Source organism: Sceloporus occidentalis, unplaced genomic scaffold, assembly GCF_023333645.1.
Source record: "Sceloporus occidentalis isolate IW3139 unplaced genomic scaffold, rSceOcc1.0.p SCAF_7, whole genome shotgun sequence".
Taxonomy (NCBI): Eukaryota; Metazoa; Chordata; class Lepidosauria; order Squamata; family Phrynosomatidae; genus Sceloporus; species Sceloporus occidentalis.
Window position 1 is genome coordinate 47078089 of NW_028316987.1, and position 20676 is coordinate 47098764.

Genomic DNA, 20676 nt, shown 5'->3' on the forward strand with positions numbered 1-20676 from the left:
ATACATACACAGATAAACATAATAACTCATGTAAAAATTAGCTAAATAAATTAAAATGCATAAAACTTAAATAAATAGTACGCGGGCTCCTTGTAGGCAGCTTTCAGTATATGCTGAAGCCGCCTGGGAAATGGGTGCACGCCCTACATGCGCACATTGCTGCGCAGTGAGCACAAGCCCCATTATATCCAATGGAGCTCACGAATGGCATGCAGAGCCGCAGGGCACTTATACGGCCGCGCAGCCAGCATGAGCCTCATTGGATATAATGGGGCTCAAGCGTACACGTTTTTGCTTTACGCGGGGTGGTGGTGGTCCGGAATGGATCCCCCGCATAAAGCAAGGGCAATTTGATAAAAAAATAAATTGCAATATAAAATGGGGAGTGAGGTAATGAGCATAAAAAATTCAGTCAGAGTATTCAAATAAGCTCATCACCATGGCGGGGGATCCCGTCCCTGAACACACTGCATATTAGAATTCAGACCCAGCTGAACTATTCAGGGTGGTGAGGGGCCTAACTCAGGTACCTTCTCCTGTTCTAATTCTAAAACATTCTGCAGTTAGCTATGATACTTTTAACTGTCATTTCACAGACAAAAACTCATAGAAAAAAGCCAACTTAGATGCCATCATTATAGCAGAAACTGACAACAGGGTGTCCAGCAACTCCATGAATAGGATTATACTGGATCAGTTTCAGTTCGTGACAACCGTAAGTGTGGACAAACTTTAAGATGTGTAAGAAAGACAACCTATCCCGTCAATCCCTTCCTTGTTGCCTGGTATTCCAGGGAGCAGATGCAGTTAGATCTCAGGTGCAACATATTAATAATGCATCAGTTATGGAGAGAAACTTTTCATCTTGTTTAAAAGAAGTAGTGGTATGACCTCTTCTAAAAAAAGGTCTTCTCTGAACCCTCTAGACCAGTGGTTCTCAACTTTCCTAATGCCGTGATCTTTTTATACCGTTCCTCATATTGTGGTGACCCCCCAGATAGAGGATAAGACCATCAGAAATATGTGTTTTCCGATGGTCTTAGGTGACCCCTGTGAAAGGGTCATTTGACCCCCAAAGGGGTCACAACCCACAAGTTGAGAACCACTGTTCTAGATTTTTACCAACTGTAGACCAATGTTGAATTTTATTTTTTATTTTTATTTTTTGGCCAAGGCGATTCCAAGCATCTTTGTTTATAGCAGTTATCTAGACCCATTTTAACCAGCTTCAGAGTTGAGACCACTATAGTTGCCTCAGTGGATGATCTTCACCTGAGCATTGACAGGGGGAGTGTGTCCCTGTTGGTGCTTTTCAACGGCATTTCAGTACCATTGACCATGGTATCCTTCTGGAACTCCTGGAAGATTTGGGAATCAAAGGCATTGTGCTTCAGTGGTTCCAGTCCTATCTCTTGGGCAGGTTCCGGATGGTGGTGCTTGGCATAGTTGCTCCTCAAAAGAAGAAGAAGAAAGAAGAGCTGTCATATAGTATACCACAAGATGCCATTCTATACCGAAATATATTCAACATCTATATGAAAGCACTAGAAGAAATTATACGGAGGCACAGGACAGGGTGTTATCAGTATGCCAATGACACCGAAATGCACTTCTCCGTGCCTTCAAAAATAGCATCAGCTAATGATAGTGTGTCTCCTCTGAATGAATGCCTGGAGGAGGTAATGCGCTAGATTAGGGAAAACAAACTGAAACTAAATCCAGACAAGACAGAGTTTCTTACTGTGAAAGGTCCTAACTAAGAGTTGGGAACGTATCATTTAGGCATGGATGGGGTTACACTCCCCCTAAAAGACTGTGGAGATTACCACACTACACTCTTATAGTGCTGCTATTCCACTTTTACTGCTCTGGCTGCCTCTTGTTGCATTTCTGGATTTGCAGTTTAGGGAAAGGCATTTAGAATTTTCAGCCAGAGAGCACTTAGGCCTCACTGAACTATAAACTCCAGAATGCAACGAGAGGCAGCCAGAACAATAAAAATGAAATAGCAGCACTATAAGAGTATAGTGTAGTAATCTGTGTTTGCAGTTTAGGAATACTTCTGGATCCATCACTCCAAATGACAGCCCAGATATACAATGGTCAGGCATGCTTATTGTCATCTTCACCTGATACCCCAGCTGCACCTCGTTCTAGAACTGGAGAATCTAAAGATGGTAGTGCATGCACTGGTAACCTCAAGGCTGGAAGTCTGCAATGTGCTCTACATTGGGCTACCTCTGTACAAAATTTAGAAACTTCAATTAGTTTAAAACACAACAGCCAGATTGGTTATGGTGCATCTAGGAGTGATCATATTACACTTATATTAAAATCACTTCACTGGCTGACAGTTTCTGGGCAGGGTACAAAGTGTTAGTTGTAACCTTTAAAAGCCATACATGGTTTGGGTCTAGGTTACCTATGGGATCACTTTCTCCCATATAATCTGCCCCATGCAATCAGGTCTTCTGGGGGACATTTACTTCAGCCAGCCAGAAGCAGGCTGACAACTGTTAACCAGATGACTTTTTCTTTAACCACCCCTAAATTGTAGGATGACCTGCTGGAAGAGACAGCTAGATACACTATCTGTGTTTAAAATAGCATTAAAGACTAATCTCTTCTGGCAGGCCTATCCAGAAGGTTTTTAAAATTGTAAATTTTTAAATTAGGAATTGATTTTTTATAAGTATGCCTTCTAAATTGATGCTATGCTCTTTTAATTGATTGTGTATTTTAAATTGATGTTCATGAATTTAAAATGTGTTTAAATTGTGGGAGATCAGGGTTCAGATTCTTACTTAGCCATGGAAATTACCTTGGGGAAGTTATACCTTTTCAGCCTCAGAGGGAGGCATTGACAAACCTTCCTTGAATAAATCTTTCTAAGAAAACTCCCTAAGCCATAGGGTCACCAGATGCTTGAGTCAACTTGCACATAACAACAACAATAGCAAGATGTCAAGCAGGTTTTAGATTACAGTTAGAGGTATCATTAGGATTGTTAGGTTGAAAAAACATATAGTGGTCAGTATAGAAAATATAACTGTTAATCCAGTGTGGTTTCATATTTGGGTAAAATAAAGATTCAATGACATGAATTTAAAAAAAGAAGTGGATGAGTTTTCAGTATTACCAAAACTGCAAATTTGTAGGCGGTGTGATAAGAGCATACCAGTTGAGTGGCTTTAGCTAGTAACTAGGATCCAATTTAGCTGTTGAACAGCTAAAATCAATATTTTCCAAATGACATAAAAGGCAAATAAAAGAGAGATGGCTAGATCATGGCCTAATACAAAAAAGAGGCTACAGTTTTTGTAGATATAAAACAGAAAGAAGAAAATTAACCACTTGGCTACCGAACAATATGTGGGACAAGGCTTTAGAAATACTTGTCAGTGTCTTCAGAATGTTTGCCAGCTGGTTCCTTATAGCTTCTTTGCTTCTCTTTGCCTCACTGGGGGGAGCATAATTAGCTTTTAGCATGCCACTCTCCTATTTATTTTTCTAATACCTTTTTAAACACATGGGGGTAATTATAGTCCCCCACCCTCACCTCATGCAGACCATAGCATGTTTCTTTCTCCCATTCTTTTTTGCTCCTGTGCCATTCATTCTCTTTTTCTTACTATACATAGCTACAGGGGACAACAGGGAAAATCTCAGTCCTTGTACTTATGCCTATATACTTCTCTGACACGAGCAAACAAAGATCCCTGCTTGAAAGCTTGAAATATTTGGGAACTCGTTTAAAAAAAAATACAGCTGATATGGTGGAGAATTCCAGAAAAATGCAGCACGTTGCAGGTCTTTGTGATGTCATTCAAAACTGGCTGTCAAAATTTCCCATCAAGGAATATAGCAGCCTAGCATTTATGCACATTTATTAACGCATTCTCTCTCCAGAAGGCTTTGTGACTATCTTTTCAAAGGAAGCACATATCTTATCTTGCTGACTGCTGGAGGGCTGCAGAAACACCTCCCAAGGCAGATTTCTTCTGATAACGTTTTTTTCTAAAGGCAGTGATATTGTGGGTGCTCAAAGCTACTATCATCAAGAGCCAAGGATGCCCTTTTAATTTGTATAGACAGTTGCTTCAATCCACTGAAGCTGCATTCATGAAAAGAGAAAACCATGGAGCCTGAGACCATAATGAAATATCTGCCATTTATGTGGCTGCAGGGGTAAACCTCTGTTCCTTTTAAATGTGACTTGCTTCCTTAGTAGCATTGATAGCTGTAGTGGAACTTCAGGGAAGCCCTACCCTGCACATATGGTTCTTCCTACACAGACAAACAGTATTTCTGGACTACTGCCAGTGTTACCAAAAGGTGCTTGTATAGTTGAAGTATAGCTGATGAAATTCTGGGCTTTGAGCAAGGAATCTTGGACTCGCATATTCATTCAGCCATGGATGATCTTACAACTGTGGCTATTTCCCAGCCTAACCTACCTTATAGGGTTCTTGTTAAGATAAAATGGATACTTAAGGGGATTAAAATAACACTGTGTGCAGCCCTCAACTAAATATAGTGGAGCTGAGTTGGTAGCATTTCTGTTGTGGTGGTGATGATGATGATGATGATGATGATGATGATGATGATGATGTCAACTCACTTTCATTTCTATAAATTTAAATTAATATATTTTATCATGGGGAATGCAAAGTAAATAAACTTTAAGCTCTTTGTGTGGGGAACTCTGTATTTTTGCTATTAAGAATTCCCAAGTTACTTAAGATATCATGATTACAAACCTAGTGCGTAGGTGACTGAGCAAAGAACAGAAATAGTACAATTAAGTGCAGTACAATTAAGACCAAGGACTCCTTCAAATGTTTACAGTTGTTTATGATATCTCATATACTGTTATTTTCACTGGATTGTATAGCTCAACTGTAAACAAAATAAACCCTAATACAAAGTGAGACAGTGATAAATACAATCCAGTGTCACTGGACTGTATAGCTCACCTGTAAGCAAGAAAAACTATAATACAAAGTGAGACAGAGATAAAACAGCTGTTGATTGTTAATTATTCTGGAAACATACAAACAGGCTGTTTTATCATCTAGATATTCAAATTGCTTGGGAGTTTGGACAGGATCCAGATGCAGTCGTATTTAGAAGAGATCCACCAAAAGCAATGGGACATTAGTCATGACTAAATTTAAACATATTGATCTGAGTAGGTTTCCTAATCTTTAAGGTATAAGTAAGTCTGGATGTAATTCAAGACATTTTAAAACTACAAGTGTACTTTCTAAAATACCATCAGAAACATGGAGTCTAAAGTCAGTTTAGCCACTTTAAAAGAATGTATAAGAAGGGGTTGCATTGCCAATTTTTCTTCAGAGGGGTTTACCAATTACCATCCTCTGTGACTCTCACAAGGTCATCCAGTGGGTTTGCATGGCCAAGGAAGGAATCGAACTCTGTTCTCCAGAGCTGTAGTCTAATATCAAACCACCACATCATGTTGGCTCTCATTGTGCTCAGAATACATTTAAATTGTTTAGTTTGGTGATATTGCAGTATGTGTGTATTTATGACTAAGAAATCTATCCAGGATTGATGCTGATAATTTTTGCTTATTTTGAATGAATGTTTTGAGGTCCTAGCAGAGATTACAGAGAACAGTTCTGCCTGTGCAAGGTTTCAGCTTTATTGTACTATACCTCCCCCAACCATGCTAGCTGAGGGATTCTGAAATTATAGTTATACACAATTCAAAATGAGAACTAATTTTAATCACTTACTCAGTGTTATTATAATCTGCTTCTTATGAACTGTTCAGTTGGTAGATCATTTTAGTCTTTATATTGTAAGGTTTGTCATTTCCTTCTTCCATAAATAGTCACAACTCACTGCTTTAAAACAGAACATTGGCTGGCAGGGGAGCTGGTCCCTGCAGCATTTGTCCTAAAACCTGATTAAAGCAGCTCCCAGGAACATTTTTTTAAAAAACTGATTCTGCCAAGTTTGATTTTGCAAAGTGGCAAAGGCCTTAACTCTGTGAAACATTACAGTGGTTGGCATTGTGAAACAACCACAACGTAATGCGGTCAGATGAGACTTTGCAATTTTTGTGATCTCCTTTTGCATTGCAGGAAACAAACAAATACAGAATCTGGAAGCAATAGGGAATACATTTCTATACCGCTTATCAGTGCATTTAAGCACTCCCTAAGCGGTTTACAATATGTAAGCTAATTGCCCCCAGCAAGCTGGGTACTCATTTATGACCGACGGAAGAATGCAAGGCTGAGTCGACCCTGAGCCCCCTGGCTGGTATTGAACTCAGAACCTTGTGGCTTGTGAGTGGCTGCCGTACAGGCATTTAACACCTGCGCCACCAGGACTCTTTTACTGTGCCATTGCATTTAATGAGACTTGAGCATCCGCAGATTTTGGTATCTAAGGGGGAGGGGGTCCTGGAACCAAACCTCAGTGGATACCAAGGGCCACTGTACAAGTTTTTCAAAAGTATAAGCAAAACCAAATGGTTTTTCAGAGTTACAATGGATAGCTTAGTCATGTTTGGAGAGGCAACAGTTTTTGGGGAAGAGTGCATGTGTGTATCATAATTATAAGACAAAATATTCTGCAAGTTTTCCTCAGATTTCTACCTGTGGCTAGGCATCTGTTGTTCATAGCTGGTAGCTTTAATTTCCTGATAGTTTCAAGCTGTTTCCTGTTTATTGCACACACACAGCTTTAATCAGTCTATAAATGGTTTTCAGGCAAAACAAGAAAAAAAAGAAAAGAAGACCATTCTCATACAGATAACCACACAACAGACAGCAGGTAGAAACGTGTAGGAATGGAGAGAGCCCAAACTTCACAAAGCCTGCACCAAGATCTTCTAGGGCTAGATCTGACATTATTTATAAGTGACCCGTCTCTCTCTCAGCCATCCCAGAGAAGGGAGAAAAGAGAGCCCCCTTAGATCAAGCTCCTTAATGGTATTCTAGAACAACCTGTCATTTCAGTTTATGTGCCGGCATCAACAGTCCAGGGTGAGCATCGCTGTTGTCTGATTACATGCTGGAGGAGCCTGCTGCACTGGGAACTGATTAATAGATGCAGAAAGATTTGGACCACTGATTTGTCACTTGATTGAGATTGTAATTTCTTTCAACAGCCAACAAGCAATCCTGTAAATGGACATAGATTTTTAAAAACACTAACCGAAACTCATCCTTGAGTGTTTTCCTACTTTAACAAAAATATGGTTTTTAGAATATTAACGTTTATTAGTCCCCTGCATTTCCTGGAAAACAAGCATCACCGCATAAAGCCAATTGGCAATTCCCTGCTGTGTTTTCATTTTATGTACATCCATACACCACTATAAACTGAAAAAAACATTATTTAGGTTGTTGGCATTAATATCTTATATCTAAGTAGTTGTTGTTGCGTGCCTTCAAGTCATTTCTGACACATGTCGACCCAAAGGCAAACCTATCATGGGGTTTTATTGCCAAGTTTCTTGGTAAAAATATTTTTGGTTTTGGTTATTTAAAAAAAACAAAAAAACCAGTTTAAAAAGTGAAAATGTAAATTAATGGTCTGAATATTTGTTTTTTATGGCCTCTTGCAAGCATATAGTATAATTTCATACTATGGTATGATTGGCTAGTATTACTGAACTAAAGATCTGTTTTCATAAAAATGCAAAGCATATTATATACCACAGTGGTCTGAATAGGCAAGTGTGAAAGCAAACATCTAAAGGATATATTAGCAGCTTGTCACAATGGATAGTTTCCCTGTAAGCGTCTGATCTATTCCCAGGGACAGTAACTAAAGTCAATTAAAATATGTAAGGGTGGGGGAGAGAAAGAACCTCACTGCCAAGTGCTTGTGAGTCATCTCTGAAGTCCTGTTGAGTTGAGGCATTACTCGTAGGCATAGGATTGCAGCCTGAGACTGCATGCTCACTTACTTAGGAGTAAGCTCCATTGAACTCAGCAGGTATCAAATTGCTTCAGGAGAGTTCTAAACTCAATTTATTATGATGCGTTATAACCATTTTGCACCTCCCTGCTGTTCTTTCTACAGCAGGAGTCGGCAAAGTGTTGCTCCAGATATGTGTTGGACTGCAGCTTTCCACATTTCTCGCCATTGACTATGCTGGCTAGGGCTGATGAGATTTGTAGTCCCAACAAGATCTGGATCTATGCCTAACCCAGTTCTATTGGAAAGCAGAGACTGAATTTATTTTGATACTGAGAGGGCCTGTAACCCATTGTTGGCTCTCTAATGAACTCGCTGCCATTTCAGGAGCTAACTTTCAGTGCAATCTGAGGACGATGCATTCAGATGTAGCTCAACAATAACATAGCAAAGTACAGAAGCAAAAAATCCAGATATATGTATAGACAATGCACTGACCACTTTCCACACTGAAAAATAACTCACAGACACTGTTGATTTCATCCAAGTCCTTGGAGGTTCTTTATCTTGAGTTGCAATATGTAGAAACAATTACAGTCTCTACTCTCTGACTTCCATCCACTTTATCGTCTGTAGTACATCATCTTACAGCTTCAATTCAAACCATATCACAAGCCATCCAACCCAAACTGATCCATGTGATTCCAACCAGACCAGACCACACCAAGCCCAACAATACACATGTGATCTTTCTCCTGGCCCACTTATATACAGTATTGGTTGTGAGTCATAACCTGGTGCCTCACAACATGATGCAACCTCAGCAGAGTTTGCATCATGCATGTGCTCTGATTCAGCGTTCTATAGCAGTCACACAGGATATGATGCCACCTGTCAATCAAATATTTTCACAGCTGTTTAAATGAATATTTTTCTAACAGTGCATTCACATATGCACAGATTATCTGATCTTCCTTAAAAACAAGTTGATCACCCCTTCAGTGATGTAAAGGCTGAAATTTCCCATTAGGCCCTTTATGTTGAGCAGCTAAATTCTCTCATTTTTACCCTAATAACTGTTGCCCAGTTTAAATTCACTATTGTCAATAGGAAGTAACATGCATAGATCAGAAGAAATAGAACAAGTGATATTAATCCCAGATGTTCACTTCTTCTTTGACTTTTCTCCCTCTTATTTTGACTCACATCATCTCCCAAAATTGAGGGGGGCCCACTTAAAGTCTTACTGACATCTCTTCTATCACTGAATGATTTACATGAACTCAGATCATTATTATTATTATTTGGTTTGAAACTTAGTCATGCATGGCAAGAACAAATCAAGTTCTTTCCAGTTGAAATCTGAATTGCATTTGATTTTGCTGGCACAAATCAAGATGAAACCCCTAACTTCTCTGTGATCAGATGAATAATTGAACTCTGTCGTTATACCTGGTAATAGTCCCAAATTCCCACTATAAATGTTTCTTCTTTTTTAAATTATGTGCTGACAAAAAGGCAACTTCCTGTTTTGCATTTATATTTTCTACATGTGTATTGCATGTACTAGAGCAGAAATGACTGCCTGATCATTATTCTGACTGCACTACATATATTTTTCCCTCTTGACTCCATTTTTCCTCTCAAAGGATGCAGACAGATATAGCAAGCAATCGATGGAGAGATGTTCTGCCTTTACGAGATTAATTACAAACACAGGGATGCTGTGTCTAGCCTACATGTATGATTGATCTTAGAGGAGGAAATGCAGTCGGAAACTAATGCTTCATTTTATCCAGTAAGCAAAGTCCAAAGATGTTTACATTCTGCTAGGTAAGCACAGCTGTCAAAAGACGTGAAGACGAATGGACTGTTCTGTCAGCACAAATTCACACCAAGGTAGCACAGCAAGCCCTCTCTGTGGACTTCTGCTCAGCCATGAGGCTGGAGGGCAAGAAATGCTAATTTAGCAAATAGTTTAATTGTCCTGTGCTATAATTAGCACAGAAAGCATGCAAGGCCAATATGGGATGGCTGGCAAAATGCAATCCATTTTCCATTTTTATTATGGTCATTTAGACTCAGGAAGAGGCAAGGAGGATTCATTCTGACAGGCTGAGATGGTCGGCATTTTGCAGTGCTTCTGCAGTCTTTTCCTTGTATCCCATTCAACCTGCACTCGATGAACAGCACACTGATCCCTGTCTAGCTGTGTATAGATGAAAGAGGGAAGATGAGATTCATCTTTAACTTCTTGTTTTTCATACCAAATAGAGATATCACTGATTAGAACGATGCATTGTTGTATTTGGTCAGAAACAATGAATATGTGTTAAAGAAAACTCCATGAAGAAAATTCTCCATCCTCCTGGCATTTTAAAACACAGGAGTGACATGTGGGACCAGCAACAAACTGTTGCAGCATTTCTTCCCTTGTAAAATGTCCCTCAAATTCCCAAACCTATTTTCCCACCATTATTTCGATATAGTCCTTGGCTCCTGAGCATCTCCTGAGGGGACATAAGCATACAGTTGGCCCTCCTTATCCAGGGATATTTTATCCACAGATTCAAGCATCCACAGCCTGAAAATATTCCAAAACATTATAAACTCCAAATAGCAAACCTTGACTTTCCATTTTATATAAGGAACACCATTTTACTAAGCCACTGTAGTTAATGGGGCTTGAACATCCACGGATTTTGTTATCCATGGGGGTTATTGGAACCAAACCCCAGTGGATAACAAGAGCCCACTATACTAAGCAGGGATGAGAAGCAAACTCATGAACCAAAAGTTCCTTGCAGGAATATTGTGAGGATGGATGTGATAAGAGAAGGTGATTATCCATCCTGAACTTTAGTCACTAGTGACAGAGCAGCAGAGTTACCAATGCAGAATATGGGAATAGTAAGTCTTTGTTGTAATATACTTTCAGAACAAACATTCTTAAAATAATATTAAGTAAAATCAATATCATATTCAGCACTGGAATAATGGGGCAAAGGGAGGAAATGGACATAAGAAAGACTTTACTTAGCTAAGTTGTCCATATACTATTAAAATTACACATTGTGCCCTCATAATACAAAATTGCAGCATTAGAACAAGTAAAGTCGTTAAGGTAACTGAATTGACTGAAACAGAAACAAACAAAAGATTTGAGGATACTGAAAGAAACACACTCTGCAACTAAAGAAAAGTGAAGTAATGTCTTGCTTTCTATACCCTGCACACTTCGGTCCTCTGGGAAGAATCTGCTACAACCTAAGAAGACCAGACTCAGCGGTGACCCAGAGGACCTTCTCATCAGCTGCTCACTAGCTCTGGAACAACCTGCCAGACAAGCTCCACTATATTACCACCTTGGAAGCCTTTAAAAAGACTATTAAGACGGATCTCTTCTGGCAGGCCTTTCCAGACTAGGTTAGATCCATTAGATCCATTAGACTTGCCGCCTCCTCTATTGATACTGATATCAAAATTGATTGATACCATCGCCCCCGTTCCCCCCTCCTCTAGAGGAAGACTCATTTCTAGCGCTAATCTGCCCAAAATTTTAGTGTATTCATATTGGACAGTTTTTAATTTTTTGATGTTTAATCTTTTTTTAGGGATTGGTCACTGTTTTTATGATTGGGGGGGAGGGTTGGGCTTTGGGGGTTTTTAAATTGTAATTTTTAATTAATTGTTTGATGTTTTGATTATACTATTGGAATCCGCTTTGATTCCTTTGTGAAAAAGCGGAATAGAAATAAATATTATTATTATTAGAGAGCGAATGGTAAAGTCAGAGAAAGACTATCTCAACAACAGCCCACACACACACACTTTAGCTACTATGCATACCTTGCATGGAAAAGCTGACAATTTTTTAAATGCAACAGTTTGTTGTCACTCTGTGTGATGTCACACTGTGGAAAGGAGAAGGAAGTAGCCCTTTTAAAAAGTTAAAAATATAAAGCATTCTGCACTTTATATCTAAGAACAAGTGATATTGCATCAGAACGCTGGTACTGTTTGTTGCTATTCTTTTAAAAAAAGATGTGTGCAGTTGTTAAGAATACGGCACAAAATTAGGAGTACAGCACGAAAACTAGGATGTTTTCAAACTTTGTTTCCTTTTTTAAAACGTGTAGACCTGGCCCGAAAAAAATATAACAGTCCAAAGTGTTGATGTGTTCCTTGTGTAATAATTAATGTTAATGAGTCCATTAAATGGTAAACAAGCCAACAAAAGAAGTTTTAATGACACCCATCCTTGCATGTTTGTTTAATCTGTTTCTAAGATAATGAATGTGCTGTGACTTGACCGACCTCAAGTCCTTATTGTACAGAGAACGCACGAAAAGAGATTTGAACTGATTTTTTTCTTCTTTTTACACTTCCATTTAGTACGTTCAAGCTGACTGGGTAAGGTGGGGTGTCTGAAAGAGCTTGGAGGCCTATTTAATTATCTTGACATTCTGTGTCTGAAGGACATTGGCAGATGTCCAAATACAATGTTTGGCTCTTAAACCATTTAATTGAAACTACATAGGAAAAAAGACATCTTGGCAGAAAACTTCCATGAGGTTTTTAACGACTATTGGATTGACCAGACAGGGCAACAAAGCTCATAAAACAGGATTAGCAAAATGGTGTTGTTGGATATTATACGCTGTGTGACATGTACTGTAGCAAAGAAATTTGGCAGGATTAACCTGCAGAGGATAAAGATATCACAGACAAGGGGTGCTGAGTTATTGGGCTGCTGTTCCTAAAGAAAGAAGGTCTCTTGTCCTGCATATTAATAGCACCGATGTACTTCTACTAAATGTTGGCTCTGCTTTAAAACATAGTTGCACAGCTAAAATTGTTTCTTAATTACCAGCACCAGTACTCAATGCTATGGACATTTTTCTTTAAACACTTCAATAGATGTGAGTTCAATAATTCTTGAGAATTGTAGACTTGCTGGTGTTATTTTGCATGTTTTGAATTTTTGAATATTGTAGATCTTTGTAAAGCACTTAACTGAATTTGTTAACCCATGTGGTGGCATCAACTGAGTTCAAAAACTGAAATTACACAAATTAATAAACCTCACTGAGATATATGGGGAGCGGGCAGTGATGCAAAGAATAGTACATCAGGGTCAGGTGTTGTTTTTTAAAGCATATATATGTATGTCAAAATATTTAGATCTTTTGGGGATAGCAATGTATCTGACTCATCACAATACCCGTCCATTCACCTTAAAGTTAGGAGAGTTTGTGGCCAAATCTCTCTGTAGCAGTAAGAAGAATTTAAACTGGGAGATAGGGCTGCAGCAGAAGTGTCTGAGATGAGAGAGACAGTTGACCAAGCAAATATGACAGGCATTGCTTAAAGGTTAGTACATATTTCATGAGGTACTAGGTTTCAGGAGGGGAAACATAGAAGTATAGGTTAATTGGGACATTTGGCTTAGGGATGGATGGCTTGTTTACTTAGCCTGAAATATCTGACAGCGTGGGTGTGGGTGTGGGTGTGGGTGTGGTGTATACACACCCACACATAGCTTAACAGGAACCACTGCAAACCATGCATTCAGAAGAGAGAGGGCTGTCATGATGAATTTCTGGTGAAAAGGCCCTGAGTAGTCCAAAGACTGGCCACTGTTACATTGCCTGGATACAACAGGCTACCAAAGGGTCTGACTTCTCTGGAATATGGTTTAAATGGTCAGGGAGAAATGAATTTGAATTTATAAAGGATTCTTGTCTTTGGCATTCTTCTCCTTATCTCAGAAATCCATTGCAGAATGCTAGTGCCAAGTTAGTTGTACTAGCTTAAAGAGGTTGCTTCACACAATATGCTAACATGAGAGGAATACAATGCGCAGGATCCAGATGTAGCTATGCTTAGAATCATCAGTAAGTCTGTATCCAGCTCTTGATTCTCAAACCACGCCAGGTGATCAATAGCCAAACATATACATATTTGAATATGTCCCACGCGTTGACTTGCAGGCATCTAGTCTTGCTCTTAGATATCCTGCAGTTATGTGAACAATACATTCAAAGGAATTATTCTTCCAGGATCAGAGAAGAAGCCATCAGTCCAAATATATTCCATACTAACCGCCAAGGAAACATCCAGTGGAATTCTGGAATTTGCAGTTTAGAGAGGTACATTAATAGTTTTCAGCCAGCTATTTCCTCTGCTACAAACCCTAGGAGTCAATAGGATGAAACTAAAATAAAATGACAGCAATATAATTAAAGTTAAAGGACTCTGGTTCAACAGGACAGAACTGAACCAACCCAATTGCCAAGCAGAATTCTTTAGAGAGAAGACTAGTCAAAGAGACCCAAACAATTAACAAACATCCAAGCCTTAAACCATGCAGCAATTTCATTGGCATTTGTCTTGGTAAAAAATATCCTGTCACCTAGTCTGGGGTTTTCAATTTGTGGGACAAACATGACTACAAACGCCATCCATATGCTGTGGAATTCATCTGACAGACGTCTATTAGTGCTATTTTCATGCAAATAGATTTTCCTTCCTTGGCAATAGCCAATTAATTCAGTTCTCTTTCTGTCCTCTGCAGATGAATCCTGCCAAACTTCTTTGGTGCAGTAGATGTTATGCAGCATAAAACAGTCACCAGTGCAGTCAACTGGAAGCAGCCTTTCACCTTCCCCCAAGTGGAAGTCTAATTTATCCATGCAAATGCTGGAGCCTTTCAGATAACTCCTGCAATGAATTAGTTAAAAAGAGCAGATTGTTACCTTTAGGCTGCATCCTCACTGCAGAAATAATCCAGTTTGACGCTGCTTTAACTACTATAGCTCACTGCTATGGAATTCTGGGAACTGTAGTGTTTTGTGGCACCAGAGCTCTCTGACAGGGAGAAGGCTAAATGTCTCACAAAACTACAATTCCTAGGATTACATACCATTGAGCTATGGCAGTTAAAGTGGTGTCGAACTGGGTTGTTTCTGCAGTGCAGATGTAGCCTAAGAAACTTAAGCCCAGCATAAGTAATTGGTGATCCTCCAGATGATGTTGATTTCCATGTCCCTTCACTATTACCCAACATTGATCTGTAATCCACATCTTGACTATTTGGAGTAACCTACAATGCTGTTAGAACCAACTCCTGCCTTTCTGTAAGGTGTTGATTTTGTGGGGACCTGTTGTCATGGGTAAGACAGTATTTCTTGTTGGATGGACGACATGTAACAACAATACATCTCTACCATAAGTATAGGCAGGCTTTGCCTTTATGTGTCAATTTCAAGATCAGGCAACCTTAATAGAAACATTAATATAGTATTTAGTATCACTTTTGATTAGCTTGTTCTATCTTCCATGAGATATGTCACATAATTTTGGCACTTTGGGTTGAATACTGGATGTTTTACAGAGTGTAATGGAAAAAATGAGAAAATTCCTGTATGTTTTGTTCCACTGAACAGAAACCCAACTACATCAAAATCAAAATCAGAATGCTTAGTCTGTTAAAGATCAGGACCATTACTAGGGATGGGGCCATGGCGCACATGCCCTGGATATATTTCTCAATGCCTCAGATCTACTAGGTGTGTATGCAACTGAATATACCGTATATACTTGACTATAAGTCGACCTCATGTATAAGTCGAGGGCTAGTTATGGATTTTGATATGACCCATGGATAAGTCGAGAGTAAAACTTAAGGGCATATAGCAAAGGATCTAAAGGATGAAGCGAAGCAAAACAATGTCAAAGAACTTACAAAATTCCAGCAGACATAGCTCTTTGTGCTCACTCTTAAGGCTGGATGGATGAGAGAGTAGAGGGGATTGGTGTTTCCAGGAAAGATTATACTCTTGCCTTTCACCAGGGGATTGTTCCTTCTTTGAAATAAGAATTAAGATACAGTATTTATGTTGACCCTTGGATAAGTCGACTGAGGTTTTTTGCGTCAATTTTTTGACCTAAATTTCTAGATTTATACATGAGTTTATACAGTATGTATTTTCAATGATTCACTCTTAGCTGGGCTGGAAATAAGAAAAGGAACTGCTGATATAAGAAGGGAGAAGGAATTTGGGAAGACCTTGAATTAATTGAGCAATACATAAATGACAGTGCGAGGAAGATCTGGAAAGCAAATGAATGGGAAGGGAGTAAATCTGTTGAAGGGGAGGATTTGCATGAGTTGGTATATCTTAGCTACTAGTTAGCTTGTCTTCTCTAAAAAGGCATTACTTTACCATGTGTTTGGGGTCAGAGTGAGTTAGTGTTTAGATGAAGTAGATATTTCCCATTACACCTGTGCATTTGCAGGGCTTCTAATCTGTGCTTGTTTAAATTTATATCCTGCCTTTCTGCTCCCTTGAATGGTAGTCAAGATGACCAACAACAGTAACATTCAAAATGAGGCAAATACATAGAAGAGGTTATAAACACTTTTAAAACACCTCAGTAAATAGAAATAGTGCCTTTACCCAGCTTAGATGCATTAGCAACCAGGAATACCAAGTTAGGGACATGGTAGCTAGTCTGGAAAAACTGTTTTGGCGGTTGTAATATTGATGGACCTATGCATCTAGGTCACTCACTCCAAAGTCCAGAGAATTGCATCTCCCCATCCTTTGTGGATACCATTTTGGAACTTAACTGAGATTTGAGGTTGTATTTTCTACTTCAGAAGATGGTGTATTTTGCTATATATTATTGCTATTGTGTGTCACTTTCTTCTTAGCATCACTCTCATGTGCAGTTTTGCCAACCATCTAATAACATTCCATGAATCTGACTTGATTATATTCCACAAAAAAAGTGATCCTATTCTTAACATTTTTCTTGGAAAATACCACTGTCATTATTGCTACAGAAGACTTACACAGCTCAGCTTTGAAAAGTGAAGCATGCCATCCCCAGCGTTCCCACTCTATACTTTATGCTGTAGATTTTACCCAAGATACTGAAAAATCAGGCATAAAATAAACAATGTGAAATGAGCCCTACGTGTTTACTTTGGCATCACAAAATTTGATTTATGCTTGTTTGAGGGAAATATTATTAACACTGCATTGAGTGAGTGGCTTTATCTGGGGTAATGTTCTGTATTTTATAATGTTTAAAAGAGCAGCAGCAACAACAAAGGAATTACGCTGTACTTTCAGTTTAGACCTAACAAGATTTCTTTGGGCTTTTTTTTTCTCTTTGTAGGTGGACACAAAGAAGAATAATCACTGAATCATAATCTGAAGAGTTTGAAGAATAGAACAAGTCCAGCAACTGGAAGAATGGAGGTCTAAATCATATGGCTCGGTGTAGCAGCTGGTGTTGTGAATCAGGCCGTTGCCAAACACAGAACGGCTACTTCACAACACCAGGGTTTCCCCTTGCCACAGTCAACTGCCCAAAGAATTATTCAAAAAGAAAACACTCTGCGTACGTGAGGAATGGAAAGCTGGATGAACCCAACTTCATTGTGGAACATTTATTTGTTGTTTTTGTGTACCTTCAAATCATTTCCAACTTATGGTGACCCTAAGGTTTACCTACGATGGGGTTTGCTTGGCAAGCTTTGTTCAGAGTGGGTTTGCCTTTACCTTCTTCTGATGCTCGACTTGCACAAGGTCACCCATTGGGTTTCCATGGCTGATGGGGGATTCAAACCCTTGTCTCCAGTTGTAGTCCAACACTCAAACCATTATACCATGCTGGCTCTCAGAACATTTATAACCTACTTTTAAAGTAAATGGGTGGTTTTTGAAATGGGAAATACTGTGGTTTTTGAAATGGGAAATACTGTTCATTCTTCATTTCTGTAAAAGGTTAACAAGAAAATTGATTACAGTAAAAAGAATTAGTTTTCACTTAAATAAGATCCATTTCCCCTTAAACATAATCTATTAGGTCTTAAAATACTATTCTTTACATTGTCATCATTGATTCTGAGACTAATAGCACAGTGGTTAAATGCCTGTACTGCAGCCACTCACTCACAAACCACAAGGTTGCGAGTTCAATACCAGCGAAAGGGCTCAAGCTTGACTCAGGCTTGCATCCTTCTGAGGTCGCTAAAATGAGTACCCAGATTGTTGGGGGCAATTAGCTTACACTTTGTAAACCACTTAGGGAGTGCTTAAGTGCACTGATAAGCGGTATAGAAATGTACTTGCTATTGTTATTCATGCAATATGACCTGGCTTTTGAGCATCATTCAAATGTGCTATTAGCCTAGCTTTGGGCATATTTATATAGACATTTTGAATTTCAGTGTTATTTCAACTACAGAAGCTCATCTTCAGGAAGACCAGTTAACGTACTACCAGCCATAATTGCAATAGTTCACCTTGTGCCAGTTTACTAAAGGGCTTTCCCTGCATGGAAAACAGAAGACTTGATGTTCCTAATGGAAAGCATTGCAAGACAGTGCTCATGGACCCTACTTAGAAAACCTTCTTCAGACGTAGCGTTGGATGTTTTAATCCAGTGGTATAGCAATGGGAGTGAGTCTTTGCTCCCCCAGTAAGAATTTTCCCCCTTGAATAAAATCTTCCTTCAATCCCCAGATTTTAAGCATTTCACTGAGAGAGAGAGAGAGAGAGATTGAAAATAGTTCACACTTGGAACTCATATTTGCTATATTCACATTCCCTTGGTTATGTTGCCTGTCCCTTCGGTTTGGATGCCTAAACTGTATTTCTAAATGCTCAACTTAAGTTTTAAATTATTGTAATGCTAAAAATTTGGCAACCTAAAGGAAAATTTCATATCGGAAGGCACAATTCCTATTGGGGGAGCAGTGCACACCTGCTACCAGCTCAGCAGCTGTGTATCTGCACAGTTCTGAAGTACTGAACCCATATTTTGATGTGTCCGGTTATTTTCTTGTAGCTGGATGTGATGCAAAAGTACATCATCTGCCCAGACCACTTGAAGACCCCTAGGGGTCCCTACAGATGCCTGTTACAGTCAGTCAGCTACAGGAAAATAGCTGGATGCATCTCTGCTGTTCCCCTTGCTCTCCCACAACATTGAAATGGCCTTGTTGGGAGGGTGAGGGTGCATCATTTCAAAAGTGAGTTGTTAGCAGTAATACAGTGAGACATAGCTATGTGACAGACATATGTTTTCCAATGCAAGATTTCAGACTAGAATACTGGCTAAAAACTGGTATTCGTTACAATGCCTCCCTTTTCAGCCCCTTCCCCAAATTATAATTGTAATGATATTCAGAAACATGCTTATTTTCTTGTTCTGCATTTGTATGTTTCACATTTGCATCTTATTGTAGGCTGTGTTTGCACATTCCTCAGCTGGTGTATTGTAATATTTTTGTTTATTTGGCTGCCACATTTGAAATAAACTGATTATCAGCCAGTACTACGGAGTTTGGTTAATTCCACAACACAGTATTCAGGATATTGAACTTTGGATGTTGGCTCTAGTCAACTAATGCCATGTTGTAGGTATGTATGCATGTATATAAAATGTGTATGTAAAGTATGGCTTTATATAGTAAATACTACTATGAAGTAACTTAAGCAGTTGTCTCAACTTAAGACATCTAGAATTGAGCTTTGGGGAAACTCTGAGAGGCTCACTCACCAACATACAATTGAATGATACTACCAGGATACTCTAATATAAGAATGGAGAATCTGTGTCCCTTCAAGCATTATGGGATGAATACCCATCAGACCCAGTCATCACTGATAATAGGAATGAGAGCTGTAGTCCAGCAACATCTGACCATATAAGTTCCCCACCTCTGATCTGTTCTTGTTTCTGGTGAAGGAGCGACCATTTCTGGATTCCACACAGCTGCTATCCACATGCCACATCCACTCTGAATTGATCATGTAAAAATATCTTCATAACCATTCTCTAGCGCTGTTTTATGCCTAAGGTTTCAAAGGCATTTGCCTCAAACATCTGAATTATATTTAGGCTTATAATGTTATATGTAGAGTTACCTAGGGGTACATTTCCGTTAACACAGACTTATTTCTAATAGGACTGTGCTGCCAAATATAGAGCACAAGAACAATCCATAAACAAGTGCAAAAAGACATTTGTTCAAAGCAGATTAAAACAACTCCCAGCCAAAAAACTCCCCGCATGTGTTGAGCCACAGGGATTGTGTCAAGAAAACACAAGCTTTGCATAAGCATTAACGTTTCTGTTTTTAAAAGGTCTGTAATGAGGTGTATGTGCTTTGACAATACATCAGCTATGAACTAAAAGGTAAAAGCGGGAAAGCATATTGTATTTCACAATGAAAATGCTCTTGCTTTGATAGATTATAGATTAAAATTCTATATTTTTTCATACTATCACTGGAAAAGTGGATATTCTCAATGTTGTCAAGTGCAAAAGAACTCACTGCACTTCCAATGTACTGTTCTTTACACTGGGGTCCTCCCAATTTTGTTGGACTTCAACTCCCCATCTGTCCCCACCATTGGTTTATGCTGGCTAGTGCCAATGGAAGTTGCAATATCTGGAGCACACCAAGTTGCTGCAATTGTTGTGTAATACCATTAGTTGCAAATCAAAAGTGTCAAATCAATTGCATCTGCTCTAGCTTAACAAGTAACATAGGGACAATGCTGATACAGCATTATGGGATACACATAGAGAATGTAATGCTGCTGCAAATGCACAAAGGAATCTACATAGCCTCAGGTTAGTAAAAACATATTCTCACCTCCTGTGTCTCAAATGTTAAAAATCAGTCTCAGTCTCGAATGACTGTCTCTTGCTGGTCTATATGAATCAAAAACACTGCTCAGTCTTTAA

At 39.0% G+C, this 20676-nt stretch overlaps 1 long non-coding RNA gene across 1 annotated transcript in view; it reads left to right on the forward strand.

Annotated features, from left to right (window-relative positions):
• The window catches only part of LOC149309696 (uncharacterized), a 77772-nt gene extending 60593 nt beyond the window's left edge, over positions 1 to 17179 (forward strand). Inside the window, exon 3 of the long non-coding RNA XR_016281844.1 lies at positions 17092 to 17179. This is a non-coding gene — a long non-coding RNA (uncharacterized LOC149309696). The remainder of the gene's footprint in view (positions 1 to 17091) is intronic.
• The last annotated feature ends 3497 nt before the right edge of the window (positions 17180 to 20676 follow it).